Genomic DNA, 7,355 nt, shown 5'->3' with positions numbered 1-7,355 from the left:
AATGTTTACTCACATAGACATTTATTATCTCAAGACATTTAATTCTTAGCTCGTTGAGGAAAAAAGTAGTAGAAGTGTTACTGCAGAGATAAAAAACAAAAAACCATGAAGGGGCTTGATCACAAATCATATGTTACAATTTTTGGAAACCTAAAACTCCTGCCTGGTGATAGGTGTTTGAATCTGGAGTGAGCTATGATTGTGCCACTGCACTCCAGCAAGAACGACAGAGCTAGATCCTGTGTACAAATATATACATGTTGTATATATTGTCAATGACCAGTCATAGATCTTACAATGCTGTTTATACATTATGGTGAAAATGATGTTGACAAAGAAATTATCAAAATAATAATAAAAGCCCAGTATGTTATTTTATTATGTAAGTTGTTTATAAATTTAATATAATTGAGGCAGATTATGAAGATCTATAGACAAATCATGTCATTTTTTTAATCTTATAATAGAACATTTCTTTTTTAAAGTACACAAGCTCTTTGACCATCATGTCTCTGTGCGTCACTGTAATAAGATAGCCAGAGCAACTGCTTCCACTCTGGAGTTGGGAGGAGACAAATACACACGCTTTGTACTTTGAGTGCTCTGATCAGGATCAGGGAGGTCCCTGCACTCTGACTTTACCTCTCCTAAATGTGCAAATTGCAGAGATTTTTAACATGAATAAGAGAAATGAAAAATTATCTAATGTTCAGGGACATGCAGGTTTTCTATTGATCGTGTTTCTTCTTGATATATATATTTTCTATTATACTTTAAGTTCTAGGGTACATGTGCATAACGTGCAGGTTTGTTACATATGTATACTTGCGCCATGTTGGTGTGCTGCACCCATCAACTCGTCAGCACCCATCAACTCGTCATTTACATCAGGTATAACTCCCAAAGCAATCCCTCCCCATGATAGGCCCCGGTGTCCTTTGTAGGGACATGGATGCAGCTGGAAACCATCATTCTTAGCAAACTATGACAAGAACAGACAACCAAACACCGCATGTTCTCACTCATAGGTGGGAACTGAACAATGAGATCACTTGGACTCGGGAAGGGGAACTTCTTGATATTTTTATGCCATGGCAGGCTGCAAATGAATAATCTCTATCATCATCATTGTGTTCCTTTTGTGTTTTAACCTATCCTGATTCCATTCTCTCTGCCTTTTATCTTGAAGAAGAATAGACATCAGAAAATCCTATCCCTACCAAATGCAAAAAAAACCCAAAATTATAAATATTAACATTTACAAGTCACATTTATGAATATATATTTTAATTAGAAAATTACAATTTTAAACTTTCAGAGGAAATGGTAGTAATATAAAACAGAGGACATATTTATAATAAGGAATTCTTATATTCTTAATATTCTGCAAATTATTATTCTCTCATCACCAAATAATCTTACCTAAAGTAATGTATCACCAATTTAATAAGTTTAGTTTAAAAAAACACAAAATTACAAAACATTAATACTATATTTGAAATCATGATGTATATTGCAAGCCTCCCTTCAGGTAAAGTTCTATTAACTCTACAAAATTAACCCTACAAAAATTTTATAAATGGCAGAAGTTACATTTCCAGATAGTTTTGTGGTAACCAAAAAAGAATTTATTCATTAGCAATTTTCATAACACATTGAGACAAAATACTATTTGTGATAAATATCGTTACAGTAAAATATTTAAAACATCTTGTGTATTAAGAAATCCTAATTTAGATCGGGCCAAGCTGGTCCATTAGAAGCAGCTGTGAAAACTGCCAATTCTACACCTTGCATTGGGACTGACTAGGCAGACAGCTCGACCCACAGAGAGTGAGGAAAAGCAAGTGGGGCGATGGCCCACCCAGGTGTGGCATGGAGCTAGGGGAGCCCCACTCTCAGCCAAGGGAGGCGGTGAGTGATTGTGCAACTCTACCCGGGGAAACCATGCTTCTCCCAGGGATCTTTGCAACCTGCAGATCAGAAGATTCCCTTGTGAGCCCAGTCACTATGGCCCAGTCACTATGGCCTTGGGTCTGAAGCACAGAACTATGTGGAGTCTCGGGGAGTGCTCGCTGGCTCTCTGGGGCATGCGTGGAAACCCAGGAGTTTTGCATACTCTGCCCCCAGAATTCCAGCAAAACGCGAGATACATCCATGCATTCCCCTAGGAAGGGGGCTGAATCCAGGGAGCCAAGTGGCATCATTCTGTGGGCCCTACTCCCACAGCACCTCACAAGTTAAGTGGAATTCCAGCTGGCCAGTGGCAGCAGGCTGGAGACAGGCGGAGATGGACCAAGTTCCGGGGGAGGCGGGGGACGGGGAGGGCAGCCGCTATATCTGTGGTTTGAGTTGGCCGCTCTAGTCTGCTGGCACCAGGGACCAGGGGCAGTTCCCCACAATGTAGCACAGTTGCTGTGCCTGATTGTGGTCAGTCTGCTTCTTTAAGTGAGACCCCAATTCATCCCTCCTCGCTGAACAGGGCCTCCCCGTCGGAATTTTAGCAACTCCAGCCAGAGTCGCATGGACAGAATTCTCATTTCTCCCTGGGATGGAGTCCCCAGGGAGAGGGGCAGCTGCTGTCTCTGCAGTTCAGGCGACCTAGCCTTCCCAACTTGCTGGCTCTGGAGACTCCCAGCATCAGCACAGCACACCTGCTCCACCAAGGGGCAGCCACACTGCTTCTTCAAGCAGTCCCTGACCCTGTTTCTCCTGGCTGGGTGAGACCTCCCAACAGGGGTCTCCAGACACCTCCTATAGGAGCGTTCCAACTGGCATCAAGTTGGTACCCCCTTGGACGGTGCTCCCAGACGAAGGATCAGGCTGCCATCTTTGCTGTTTCTCAGCCTTCACTGGTGATACCTCTAGGTGCAGCAGAGACTGAGGGGACTAGAGTCTGGAGTGAACCCCCAGAAAACCACAGCAGCCCTAGGGAAGAGTGGCCTGACTGTTAGAAACAAAGAAACAGAAAGCAACAACAACAACATCAACAGAAAAGACCCCACAAAATCCCCAATCAAAGGTCAGCAACCTCAAAGATCAAAAGTAGATAAGCCCACAAAGATGAGAAAGCATCAACATAAAAACGCTGAAAACTCAAAAAGGCAGAATGCCTCTTCACCTCTAAATGACAGCAACACCTCTCCAGCAAGGGCACAGAACTGGCCTGAGGCTGAGATGACTGAATTGACAAAAGAAGGCTTTAGAAGGTGGGTGATAACAAACTTCACTGAGCTAAAGAAGCATGTTCTACCCTAATGCAAAGAAGCTAAGAACCATGATAAAACAATACAGGAGCTGACAACCAGAATAATCTGTTTACAGAGGAACATAACTGACCCAATGGAGCTGAAAAACACAACACGAGAACTTCACAATGCAACCACAAGTATCATTAGCAGAATAGACCAAGTAGAGGAAAGAATCTCAAGAGCTTGAAAACTGTCTGAAATAAGACAGGAGGAGATGAATAGAGAAAAAAGAACAAAAAAGAATGAACAAAACCTTCAAGAAATACGGGCTTATGTAAAAAGACTGAACCTATGACTGATAAGGGTACCTTGATCCACCACAATCAAGATGGCTTTATCCCCAAGATACAAGGTTGATTCAACATAGGCAAATCTATAAATGTAATTCATTACATAAACAGAACTAAACACAAAAACAACATGATTATCTCAATAGGCGCAGAAAAGGTCTTCAATAAAATTCAACATCCCTTCATGTTAAAAATCCTCAACAAACTATTGAAGGAACACACCTCAAAATAATAAGAGTCATATGTGACAAACCCACAGCCAATACCATACAGAATGGGCAAAAGCTGGAAACATTCTCCTTGAAAACTGGCACAAGACAAGGATGCTCGCTCTCACCACTCCTATTCAACATAGTATTGGAATTTCTCACCAGGGAAATCTAGCAGGAGAAAGAAATAAAGGGTATTCAAATAGGAAGAGAGGAAGTCAAATTATCTTTCTTTGTAGATGACATGATCCTGTATCTAGAAAACTGCATCATCTCAGCCCAAAAGCTTCTTAAGCTGATAAACACTTAAGCAAAGTCTCAGGATACAAAATCGACGTGCAAAATTTGGTAGCATTCCTATGCACCAAGAAAAGGCAGAGAGCCAAATCATGAATAAACTCCCACTCACAATTGCTACAAAGAGAATAAAATATCTAGGAATACAGCTAACAGGAGAAGTGAAGGACCTCTTCAAGGAGTACTACAAACCACTGCTCAGAGAAATCAGAGAGGACACAAACAAATGTAGAAACATTCCATGCTTATGCATAGGAAGAATTAATTCATGAAAATGGCCATACTGCCCAAAGTAATTTATAAAAGAATTCAATGTTATTCCCATTAAACTACCATTGACATTATTCCCAGAATTAGAAGAAACTATTTTAAAATTTATATGGAACCAAAACAGAGCCCAAATAGCCAAGACAATTATAAGTGAAAAGAACAAAGCTGGAGGCATCACATTACTTGACTTCAAACTATACTATAAGGCTACAGTAACTGAAACAGCATGGTACTGGTACAGAAACAGACACACAGACCAATGGAACAGAATAGAGAATTCAGAAATAAGATCATACACATAAAACCATCTGATCTTCAATAAACCTGACAAAAAAACAAGCAATGGGAAAAGAATTCCCTATTTAATAAATTGTGCTGGGAGAACTGGCAAGCCATATGCAGAAAATTGAAACTGGACCCCTTCCTTACACAAAATTAACTCAAGAGGGACTAAATACTTAAATGTAAAACCCAAAACTAAAACCCCTAGAAGAAAATCTAGGCGATATCATTCAGTACAGTCATGGGCAAAGATTTCATGGCGAAAATGCCAAAAGCAATAGCAACAAAAGCAAAAAATGACAAATGGGATGGAATTAAACTAATTGGCTCCTGCATGGCAAAATAAACTATCATCAGAGAGAACAGACAACCTACAGAATAGGGAAAAAACTTTTGTAATCTATCCATCTGACAGACGTCTAATATCCAGAGTCTACAGGAAACTTACATTTACAAGAAAAAAACCAACCCCATTAAAAAGTGGCCAAAGGACATGCACAGACACTTCTCAAAAGAAGACATTCATATGGTCAACAAACATGAAAAAAAGCTCAACATCACTGGTCATAGAAATGCAAATCAAAACCACAATGAGATACCATCTTACGCCAGTCATAGTGGTGATTATTAAAAAGTGATGAAACAACAGATGCCAGTGAGGTTGTGGAGAAAAAGGAATGATTTGCACTGTTGATGGGAATGTATATTAGTTCAACAACTGTGGAAGAGTGTGGTGATTCCTCAAAAATCTAGAAGCAGAAATACCATTTGACCCAGCAATCCCATTACTGGGTATAAACCCGAAAGAATACAAGCCATTCTATTACAAATATACATGCATGTGTATGTTCACTGCAGCACTGTTCGCAATAGCAAAGACATGCAATCAAACCAAATGCCCATCAGTGATAGACTGGATAGGGAAAATGTGGTACATATACACCATGGAATGTTATGCAGCCATAGAAAGCAAGTGATCATGTCCTTTTCAGGGACATGGATGGAGCTGGAAGCCATTATCCTCAACAAACTATAATGCAGGAACAGAAAACCAAACACTGCATGTTCTTACTTATAAGTAGGAGCTGAATGATGAGAACACATGGACACATGGGGGCTGGGAACAACACACACTGGCACCTATTGGGGGCTGCAGAGTGAGGGAGGGCATCAGGAAGAATAGATGGATGCTGGGCTTAATATCTGGGTGATGGGTTGATCTGTGCTGCAAAGCACTGTGGTACATGTTTACCTATGTAACAAACCTGCCCATTCTGCACATATTCCCCAAAACTTAAAATGAAAAAAAGTTGAAGAATAAATAATTTTGAAAAGAAATTATAATTTTAATTAATTCTAAAATATTATAAATATACTAGATCCTGTAAACTGAAAAAATAGAAAAATAACTAAATTATTTCAAAATTTGCTCATTTTTCTTTTAATAATGAAATTTTAGGCCAACCATATACAGGAGAATAAAACGAAACCTCTGCTTTTCACCATACACAAAAATGAACTCAAGATGAATTAGAGGTTTAAATGTAAAATCTCAAACTGTAAAAATTTTAGAAGAAACCCTAGAAAATACTCTTCTCAACATTGGCCTTGGAAATAATTTATGGCTAAGTCTCTAAAAGTAATTGCAACAAAAATAAAATTTAACATGTGGAACCTAATTAAACTAAAGAGTTTCTGCACAGTAAAAGAAACTATTAACACAGTAAACAGACGAATTACAGGATGAGAGACAATAATTACAAGCTGTGCATCTGGCAAAGTTCCAGGATCCATAAGGATTAATGCACAAACCAAAAACAAATAGCTCCATTTAAGAATGGGCAAAGGACAAAAAACAAATGCATCTGAAAAGAAGACATTCAATAGGCCAAAAACATATAAAAAATGCTCATCATCACTACTTATCAGCAAAGTGCAAATTAAAACCACAAACTATCTGAAACCAGTCAGAATGGCTATTATTAAAAAGTCAAAAAATAACAGATGCTGGAGAGTTTGCAAAGAAAAGGGGATGCTTGCACACTGTTGGTAGAAATGTAAGTTCATTCAGCCACTGCGGAAAGCAGTCTGGAAATTTCTCAAAGAACTTAAAACAGAGCTACCATTCAACCCAGCAACTGCAGGCAGCACTGATGACTGAGATGCACACTGTCCTTTTGTTTTGTTTTGTTTTGTTTTGTATTTTGAGATGGAGTCTCGCTCTGTCACCCATGCTGGAGTGCTGTGGCACGATCTCGGCTCACTGCAACCTCTGCCTCCCAGGTTCAAGCGATTCTTCTGCCTCAGCCTCCTGAGTAGCTGGGACTACAGGCGCACACCACCATGCCCAGCTAATTTTTGTATTTTTAGTAGAGGTGGGGTTTCATCATATTGGCCAGGCTGGTCTCGAACTCTTGACCTCGTGATCCACCTACCTCAGCCTTCCAAAGTGCTCAGATTACAGGCGTGAGTCACTGTGCCCAGCCCACACTGTCCTTCTTTATATAACTTATTTTGTTTCTTTTAATTTTAATTTTAATTTTTATTTTATTATTATACTTTAAGTTCTAGGGTACATGTGCATAATGTGCAGGTTTGTTACATATGTATACTTGAGCCATGTTGGTGTGCTGCACCCATCAACTCGGCAGCACCCATCAATTCGTCATTTATATCAGGTATAACTCCCAATGCAATCCTTCCCCCCTCCCCCCTCCCCATGATAGGCCCCGATGTGTGATGTTCCCCTTCCCGAG

The sequence above is a fragment of the Piliocolobus tephrosceles genome, chromosome 1, assembly GCF_002776525.5.
Source record: "Piliocolobus tephrosceles isolate RC106 chromosome 1, ASM277652v3, whole genome shotgun sequence".
In the NCBI taxonomy this organism is placed as follows: Eukaryota; Metazoa; Chordata; class Mammalia; order Primates; family Cercopithecidae; genus Piliocolobus; species Piliocolobus tephrosceles.
The sequence above is the reverse complement of the archived record's forward strand: the minus strand, read 5'-3'. Positions refer to the sequence as shown.